Source organism: Mesoplodon mirus, assembly GCF_964341445.2.
Source record: "Mesoplodon mirus genome assembly, chromosome: 2".
NCBI lineage: Eukaryota > Metazoa > Chordata > Mammalia > Artiodactyla > Ziphiidae > Mesoplodon > Mesoplodon mirus.
In genome coordinates, this window is record NC_138977.1 from 231493942 (window position 1) to 231503246 (window position 9305).

The 9305-nt window shown below is 57.2% G+C and overlaps 1 pseudogene across 1 annotated transcript; it reads left to right on the forward strand.

The window, feature by feature from the left end:
• The first annotated feature begins 4827 nt into the window (after positions 1 to 4827).
• LOC309816459 (phosphoethanolamine/phosphocholine phosphatase-like) lies at positions 4828 to 8865 on the forward strand (annotated as a pseudogene). Its single transcript has 2 exons — positions 4828 to 5556; positions 8260 to 8865. The product of its transcript is annotated as a phosphoethanolamine/phosphocholine phosphatase-like (transcript).
• Positions 8866 to 9305: the final 440 nt, after the last annotated feature.

Here is a 9305-nt window from a genome sequence, read left to right on the forward strand (position 1 = left end):
CCTCCTGTCCGGAAGTAGCACAGACATGACCTGCAACTGACACTGAGACTTGCTTCTCCCATGAGCGGCTGGGGCAGCGGAAGGCTCGGCTGAGGCAGCTGAGCAGGCTGGGTCTGTATCCCACGACTGGGCAGGGCATAGCGTGCTTGAGCCTTCAACGAGCCTCTGTGACAGATGCAGGGCCGTGACCATCTTTATTTCCCAGGGACCATCTGCTGTCTCCTCGTTCTTGGGGAGGGTGAAACAAAAACAAACTTTGTGAAATTTCCTGAGCTTTTGTGTGTATGTGTGTGTATTACGTGAGTGTGCACAAGCATGTGCATGTGTGTGCTGTCTGTGCACAGGTCTGTGTACATCCGAGTGCATGTGAGTGTGTTTATGTGCAGGCAGGCACATGTGTGTATGCACGTGTTTTTGCATGCGCAGCACGTGTGATTGTGTGCCTGTGTGTGACTGCAGTCCGTCTTTTCATGTGTGTGTGTACATGTGTGTGAATGCCGGTATGCTTGGGCATGTACGTGCACATGTGTGTGTACACATGCATGCTGTGGGGGGATGAGGAAGGCACGGAGTTGTTGCTTTTTGGTGTCGCCTTCCCCCACCCTCCCTTTTGCTGTTGCCTCAGCACTTTGTGGTGAAGTGTAGAGACTCAAAAGGAGGACCACTACCTGCTACCGTCAGTGATCTGCCTGTTCATCCTCATGGTCATCCATCTGTCCAGTAAACATCCCTGAGCGTTTGCCATGTGCTGGGGCCTGGGGTCCACAGTGAAGCAGGCGCATGCTCTCAGCTCTGCTCAGCCCAGCCGGGCGCGGGGCAGAGAAGCTGCAGGCCAGGTGTGTCTGCAGAGGGAGAGGTTACCTCTGGCTGGTGGGTCAGCGGAGGTGGCAGCTGAGCTGAACTGAAGGAGCGGGATGGACGGAGCTCGCTCTAGAGGAGGGCGGGGGCAGGGGGCAGGGGAAGGGGCTGGGTGCCTGGCTCGCGGGGAGGACGCATCGCAGAGGGGCTGCAAGGGTGGCCAGACAGCTAGCTTTGACTTCGTTTTATAGACAGACAGAACAGTTTTGGAACCAGAGTGACAGGATTAGGCCCACATTTTTCCTCTGGTGGCGGCTGAGGGGTTTGATGGTAGAAGAGAGAAGCTGGGCCGAGGAACAGGGGTGACAGTAGGGGCTGTGCCTCTGCCAGGCTTCCAGCCTCTTTGTGGTGGTCCCTTGGGTCCACAAGGTTAGCACACACCTTGTGTGAGGCCGGAATGGGGCTTCCTCTTCATTCCCTCTTTCCCAGAAGTAAACGCAACACAGTTTGGAGTTGGTGAGACTGAGGGGGCCATCTTGCAGGAAAGGCAAGTGTCAGCGTTGGCTGGGGTGCCTACCCGGGGTCAAGGGGGAACCCTTAGCCAGACCCGCAGACCCCAGGGAAGGACACGGTGTGCTCAGAGAGGCAGGGATAGTCAGGAGAGCCAGGTGTGCAGAGAAGGCTCGGCCAAGGGGGCCCTGGGGGCTCAGGGAGTGAGGGGAGGGGTGGCCAGACAGCCGTGAATGAGGCCCAGTGGTCGACGGGGTCGTGCTGTGTGCAGGGTGGACACACAGGGCCCCAGGCTGTTCTGTAGGGAACGTCTCCCGGCTGCAGTGGGCTCTGGAAATTGTCTGCGGGTTGCCATGCCTCCTGGGGCTCTCCGGCCCACACCCCAGTCGGGAGCTGCCTGTCCAGCCTACCCCCGCTCCACCTCCAGACTGCGCAAGCCTGGGCGGGCGGGATGGGCTCCTCGTGTCTCACTTGCCATGACCTGTGACGTTTCCTTTCCAGTTGCCAGGTTCATTATAAGGATACATGTACAGTTTGTTGCGTTGTCTTGCGCCACCCGTTGGCTTAGGGAAGAACTGCCCTGGTAGGTTGGCCTTCAAGGTGTGCTACTGCAGAGCCTCCATCTGACATACTCTTCCCTGCCCGAAATGCAAACACAGCACACACTCCCTGCCTGGTTTGGGAATGATGACACCTCACCTCTCGCCCCTCCTACCCTGTCCTGCCCACACTCCAACCTCAAGGACACTTCGGTTCCCCATCTGACTCCCGACCCCTCCAGCTGGCTGGGGACAGGCAGCCTCATGAGACAGTGTGCACAAAGGTTTCTGGCCAGGCTGTGAGGATGGGGACCAGGTCCCACCTGTGCCAATGAAGCAGGCGTCTCACCTGGATTAGTCTCTGGGCTGTTGAAGGTGGACTGAAGGTCAGACAGTCCAGAGGCCAAGGGCCCCAGAGGAGGGGGGTGTGGGCGCAGGTAGACCAGGAGCAGCTGCCCCTCTGGTCAGGAGAGTCCAACAACCCAGGGCTTTCTGGTTCCTGGGGGGAGGAGAGGGCAGAGGCAGTGGAGGCCCAAAGACAGGTCCTGCTTACCTCTGGATGGAGCCACTCAGCTGAGCCCAGGTTTTGAGGCATTACAGTTAAAGGATGCAGGCTAGAGGGTCAGGGTTAGAGGGTCAGGTTAGATGGTCTGAGTCATATTCAGGGTAAGGGTTAGGAGTTTACAGGTCAAGGTCGAGTATCTAGGGGCTAGGGGTTAGGAGCCTTAGGGTTTAGGATTAGAGATTAGGAGGTTAGGGTTAGGGAGTGAACAGTAGAGATTTGGGCGTTAGGGTTAGTGGGTTAGTGTTAAGCACAACTGGCCCACGGACCCCCTAACCCCACACCTCTGAGTCCTGTAGGATGGACAGGACTTGCCCGGGGTCACTCACGAGTGGGGGTTCACCTGGGCCGCTGGTTATCTACCCCTGTCCTGGAACCTGAGAGCAGAAGAACGAAACGTCTGCTCGGGTCACTGACTGTTTCAAATCCAACTCAACCTCAGTCAATGGCTGTTAGGGCCTCAGAAGCCCACAGGGCTTCCTCCTGCCATCTGAACTGGAGAGAGTAGTGCTGGCCCCACTTGGCCTGGGCAGCCTGGGTCCAGCAGAGGCCTGACTGAGTTCACTCCATGGTCATGTTATGAACTTATACAGAACTTGGTGCAGCGACCTACCAGCCCCCAGGTGCTGCCTCCTGAGGGCTGGTGGGGCCCTCCTGAGACTGCAGGCATCCTTTGTCCCATCTGAGTGGGCATCAATAGACATCAAGTCTCAGGACAGCCCTTGACCTCTGACCATCCAGGCAGTCATCTGTGGTCCTCCAGTTCAGGCCAGCCTGGTCCCTGTCAAGTCTCTGTGGCCAATTACTGAGCTGACCTTGCCGCTGGGCAATTGAACAGCTACCTGGGTAGCACAGACAGCCCTTTGGGATGTTTCAGTTACTAACATGCATGTGGTTGAGAAAAGGGCCTCCCCCTCACAGGCTCATAGCCTGCCAAGCGAGGTGATAACCGTCTAAACATTTGAGTGTGTCCCTGACACAACAACCATACGGCAGACCATGGCCTTGCAATCCTTTGGGCTTCCAGCTGTAACAAACTTTTGATATTCATACTCATTAAGTGTCAAAAGATACGGGAGCAACTGGGCCACCCAGTGGACAGTTTCACACTGAGGCTGCATGGGCTTGGAGAGCCACGTGCACCCATGTGGTCTCTGAAAGCTGCCAATGATGGATTCCATGATACGGCATAATCCTTGAGCCTCCCACTGCTTCATTGAGCAAGAACTTCCTAACCACCATAGCATTTAGTCTCTGCTCTTTGTAAAGGAGGGAGGAGACTGGATAAATGAGCAGTATTGTTCTTGGGGGATGGATGAGTCACGTGGCCATGGGGCAGGTGTGACTCCTGGGCTCCCGCCACCAGAGACATCAAGGAGGGCTGTGCGTTTTGCAAGAGGAAGAGGTTCTTGCTGTTGTGGACGGACAGCAAGAGCACTGGATGGGTGGCTGCAGCCCCTGACCCTAAATCAGCCCCTTCCTTCCTTGGCCTTCAGATCCCACAGCTGTGCAGTGGGCCGTCAGTGGTGTGGAATCTGCCGCTTTCCCCAATCCAGCATCTGTTCTCATGCCAAAGTCCAGAACCTCAGCTTTCCTTTGGGAACTTCTTACCTGTTTCCAGTCCAAACAGTTCCAGAGGGCTGATGCTACGTTCCACCCACCTTGAAGATGGGCATATGATCCACATTTAGCCAATCCCATGTTCCATCCTATGGGTGCTCTGATGGGTTCAAGGATGATGCTATGATCCAAACCAGGCCAATGACGTTTATTTTATTTTATTTTTTGTCCATACCGTGCACGCGGGATTTTAGTTCCCTGACCAAGGATCGAACCTGTGCCCCTTACATTGGGAGCTCAGAGTCTTAACCACTGGACCACCAGGGAAGTCCTATCCCCTCATTTTCAAAACTGCTATGGATTTAAAGCACATAAGATGGTTGTGATATGAGTGGCCTTTTCAGTATGACTTCTTTGACTTAGAATGTTTTCAATGTTTATCCATGTTGTAACATGTATTATCAGTGTTTCATTCATTTTTTTTATTGTGGTTAAAAATACATAACATGAGGATGGGGGGCAAGTGGAGGGAACGGCCCAGATGCACACCATTCACAGACCCTCTGGACTGGAAGGACTCGTGAGAGCCGGAGCCCAGAAATCCAGGTATGGATATGACGCAGCGTCCCCTCCAATTCCCGTGAGCGCCCCTTGCTCCATCCTGCGCCCAAATACCTCAGCTAGGCCCTCTCCCCACTCTTGACACTCCAGACTCAGCTGGGACAGACCTCCGCAGCCGCTGCTCCCCACCCTGCAGGAGAAGCTCAGAGGTCCTGTCCCCCTTTCCTCTGAGGGACTCTTTTTGGTGACCACAAAAGGATTTGGTCGCTCAGGACAAATCTGGTAGAGGACAGCGGAATGGGTGCGCCCGGCGCGCCACGCTTCCTCCTGACCTTCGACTTGGACGAGACTATCGTGGAAGAAAACAGCGACGACTCCGTCGTGTGCGTGCCGCGGCGGGCCAGTGGCTGCCTGAGAGCCTGCGTGCCACCTAGCGCGAGGGCTTCTACAACGAGTACATGCAGCACGTCTTCCAGTACCTGGGCGAGCAGGGCGTGCGGCCGCGGGACTTGCGCGCCATCTACGAGGCCATCCCCCTGTCGCCCAGTACGGGCGAGCTGTTGCAGTTTGTGGCCAAGCAGGGAGCCTGCTTTGAGGTTATTCTCAGACGCCAACACCTTTGGCGTGGAGAGTGCGCTGCGCGCCGCCGGCCACCACGGCCTGTTCTGCCACATCTTCAGCAACCCGTCGGGGCCCGACCCTTGGGGGCTGCTGGCGCTGCGGCCCTTCCACGCGCACAGATGCGCTCGCTGCCCCACCAATATGTGCCAGCACAAGGTGCTCAGCGACTATCTGCGCGAGCAGGCCCACGACGGCGTGGCCTTCGAGCACCTTTTCTACGTGAGCGACGGCGCCAACGACTTCTGCCCCATGGGGCTGCTGGCAGGCGGCGACGTGGCCTTCCCGCGCCGCCACTACCCCATGCACCGCCTTATGCAGGAGGCGCAGAAGGCCGAACCCAGGTCCTTCTGCGCCAGGGTGGTGCCCTGGGAAACCTCCACCGAAGTGCGCCTACACCTGCATCAGGTGCTGAGGACGTGGCCTGCAGAGGCCACCCGGGCGGGGAGGGGCTGGGGCGGTGGGGGTCGGGAAAGAGAAAGCTAGTTTTATTACTCCCTTTCCCTTTCGTTTTGGTATATTCCTCCAGGATTTCCCGGAATCCCAGGTTGGTCCATTTGGGGACTGGAGGAGGGAGTTGGGAGCTGTCCCCATCTGTGCAGTTAACCGAGCTTAGCTGCCTCCCCCAGTTCCACTGCAAGCGAATTCTGGAGTCTGGCCACAGCAGCGTGGCACGCATATCTGAGCAGGCAGCAGTGTTTCCACAAACCTTGTCCTCTCAGTTGGGAGGACGGGGTTCCCTGTCAGGGTAGAGACGGAACATGTCCCGCCACGTTGTGGTTAACTGTTGCCTTGGGCTGCGTGGCCTCCCTCCTCCAGTCTTCTGTCCAGAGGACCTAGGCCCCGAAATGTACCCCCCTGACCTCCCCCGCACCGGACTCCCCACAGAGAGAGGTGCTCCCTGCCGACGGTCCCAGGCCTAGATCTTGCTTTACGTACTGTGACTCTACACTACACTCCTTGCCCCCCACCCCGCCACCCTGTTAGCATCCCCACAGGATAAAAAGCTAGAGGGAACAGTCACCTCCTGTTGGTGGAAAGAGGTAGCACACTGTTCCGGGGCTGGGGTCTGGCCAGCCAGGGACCTCACAGAGCCCGAAGATGTCTCCTTGCACCCCAGCCTCGTCTATGCAGCAAGAAAGCAGGGACTTAATCAAAGTCGCCCCACTGACTGGGCCTTTTGAGTCCCCCTCCTCCCATATGGAACAGAAAGCCATGATGCTGTAAAGCAGAGCCAGTGGAAACCCAAGGCCCACCTCCCTCTTCTGGAGTTTCAGAGCTGTGAAGGAGGTGAAGGGGCGGAGGTGAGCGAGGTGTCTCACGCTGCCGTCTGGGGGATGAGGGCGAGGTGAGCTCTGCTCTCAGAGAGCCCCACCTAAGTGAGGGAGCTGGTCCCCACTCTTGGAGGAGTGCCCAGCCTGGGGAACCAAGACTGAATACATAACAAAGCAGGCAACAGGCAAAAGAGCAGGGTGCGGCCCACCTTCGCAGAGGGGCACAGGGGTCTAGTGTGGAGGGCTCAGTGAGCACCGAGGAGATGGGAGATACTGCTGCTTAGGGCAGGCAGAGGAGGCTTAACTAGTGGGAGCCTTACAAGTGGGTTGCCTTTCAGTCCCTCGGCCCGCTAGCCCTGCAGGGCAATCATCAGGAGGTCATCACAATTTTATTCAAAGTTGGCACTTGCAGCTGGAGACCCTGTCTTGCATGGCGTAAGGGTCCCCTGTGGGTAAGGTCACGAAACTCCTTGGCTTCCAGTTCTTTCCTGTCTCCAGCAGGCCTCTGGGTACCTCCTCTGTCTTTACCAGGACGCCTTCCCACTGAAATGGGGGGAAGGAACAGACACAGCTCACAGCCCAGGAGGCGTGCCGGTCTGGTCCAGTCTTGAGCAGGCTTTGGTGTGGGACTCAAGAGGCTCACTCAAGGCGGTGCTTGGGTCAGCATCCCAGAGATCCCAGGCTGTCAGCAGCTGGGCTGCGTATAGTTCTTGGGGAAGAATCCAGACCCCTCTGAGCCGATGCCCTCACAGCGGCCATTGGAGTAGTGGCGGGTGATGCAGATAATGGTTCCCTCAGAGAAGGAAAGTTCATTGTCCTTCTGGTGGGTGTATGGGTACAGTGTCATTACTGCAGGGCGGGAGGAGAGGGGTGCCATGAGATGTGCCTCCTGCCCCGCCATAGGGATGCTTGTGCCCACATACTGGACTCTAGGGGGCAATGTAGGGAGTGGGGCAGGAGATGCCTTCTTCAAAGCCCCAGGACTCCTTCCCAGCTGAGCTAATATTCAGTATCAGGCCAGCTGCTTCCCTCCTCTGTGGGGGTGCGGTGAGGTGGAATAAAAGGCTCCACAAGTGTGACACAAGCCATCCCCTCCACTCCAAGAAACTTCAGTGTTTGAGAGCAGGGCCCCAGGATCTACCCATGTTTTGTAATCTGCTTTCAGCCCCTGTTCATCCTGGTCTTCCCACAATGTCTCTGGCAGGTGCTGGAGGTATTGCTCAGTAGGTTCTCTAGTAGGTGCTCAGTAAATACAGCAACATTGAACAGTGTAGACTTTGCCGAGTGAGCCTTGGGCAAGTCACTTAGTTTAACCTCTCAGGCTCAGCTTCGTGTGTTAAATGGGAGTGTGAAGATCGTAGGAGGTTAAGTTAAAGAAAATGGATGAGAAGCTTTGACTCTGGGGTCTGGTATAAAGCAGGGGCTAAAGTATGTTAAACCCCCCCACATAACATTTACCATTTAAATCATTTTGAGCATACAGTTCTATGGCATTAACTACATTCACGTTGTTGTACAAATAGCCTCAGCATCCACCTCCGGAACTTATTCATTTTCCCTATTTAAAATTGTGTATCAGTTTCTCTAAATTTTGCCAACATTTGTTATTTTTAGGTTTCTTGAATGTAGGCGTTCTAGTGTGTGGAGGGGTCGGCGTTGTGGTGTTAACTTGCATTTCATTACGACTAATGACGATTAACATCTCTTCATGTGCTTGCTGACCATTTGTATGTCTTATCTGGAGAAGGGTCTTTTGAAGTCCCTTTTCCATTTAAAACATTGGGTTGTTTGCCGAGTCCCGCCAAGCGCTTCTCCTGGCGGCTTTGGTGTCGGTGAGTCCAGCCTGGAGCGGTCTTCGCGCCGCAGGGGCCCGCGCCCCGGGGCATCGCTAGCTGCCTCTCAGGAGAGGAGATGCCCGCCCCCCGGCGCCCGTGCCTGGAGCGCTGAGATCGTGCTGCGCCTAACGGGGCGGGTGTTTCTCGGCATTGGCTGCGGGTCACCTGAGCGCGGCGGCTTTCTGCGCGCTTTTCCCGGAGGAAAGTGTCCCGGAAGTGGGCGTTCCGGCGCCCGTGCCTGGAGCGCCGAGACCGTGCTGCGGCGCGCGGACGCGGCGCCGCCGGGGCGGGTCTTGCTCGGCATTGGCTGCGGGTCACCTGAGCGCGGCGGCGGTCTGTGCGCCTCTCCCGGAGGAGCGTGTCCCGGAAGTGGGCGTTCCGGCGCCCGTGCCTGGAGCGCCGAGATCATGATGCGGCGCGCGGACGCGGCGCCGCCGGGGCGGGTCTTGCTCGGCATTGGCTGCGGCTCACCTGAGCGCGGCGGCGGTCTGCGCGCCTCTCCCGGAAGAGAGTGTCCCGGAAGTGGGCGTCCCGGCCAGAGCGCACCTGGCGCGGGGCGTCCTTGGCGCTCCTCGCCTTCGGCGCCACGCGAGCCGGCGGGGGTCTAGAGAGCCAGCGCCCGGCGGCTGGGAACGACCCGTCCCGTGGGTCCCTGGCACCCCAGCGGCATCCGAGCGCGGAGCGGAGGGCTGCGGACCGCAGGTCAGGGGACAGGGGTTGGTGGGGGTGGGTGGAGGAAGGAACGACGAAATTACACCAGAGCTGTTTGGTACAGGGGCAGAAACAGAAAACTCAGACGTACCACTGCAGAGGCCATGGGAGTTAAGTTGTAAATGCTGCTGGTTTTTAGTAGCCGGCAGCCATTCTCTTCCTGTAGCTGATGGGATACAAAGCTCTACTGGGTTGTTCTTTGCACGGGATAGTCTTGTTTTGCAGAAATTCAGCTCATAGCCATTCTTGATGTGTAAGTGTAAGGTCGGATCTTAACAAACGGCATCGCGAAACAGGAAAGTTTCAAGTGAGCTTTATTAGGGGGCGCTCCCGGGCG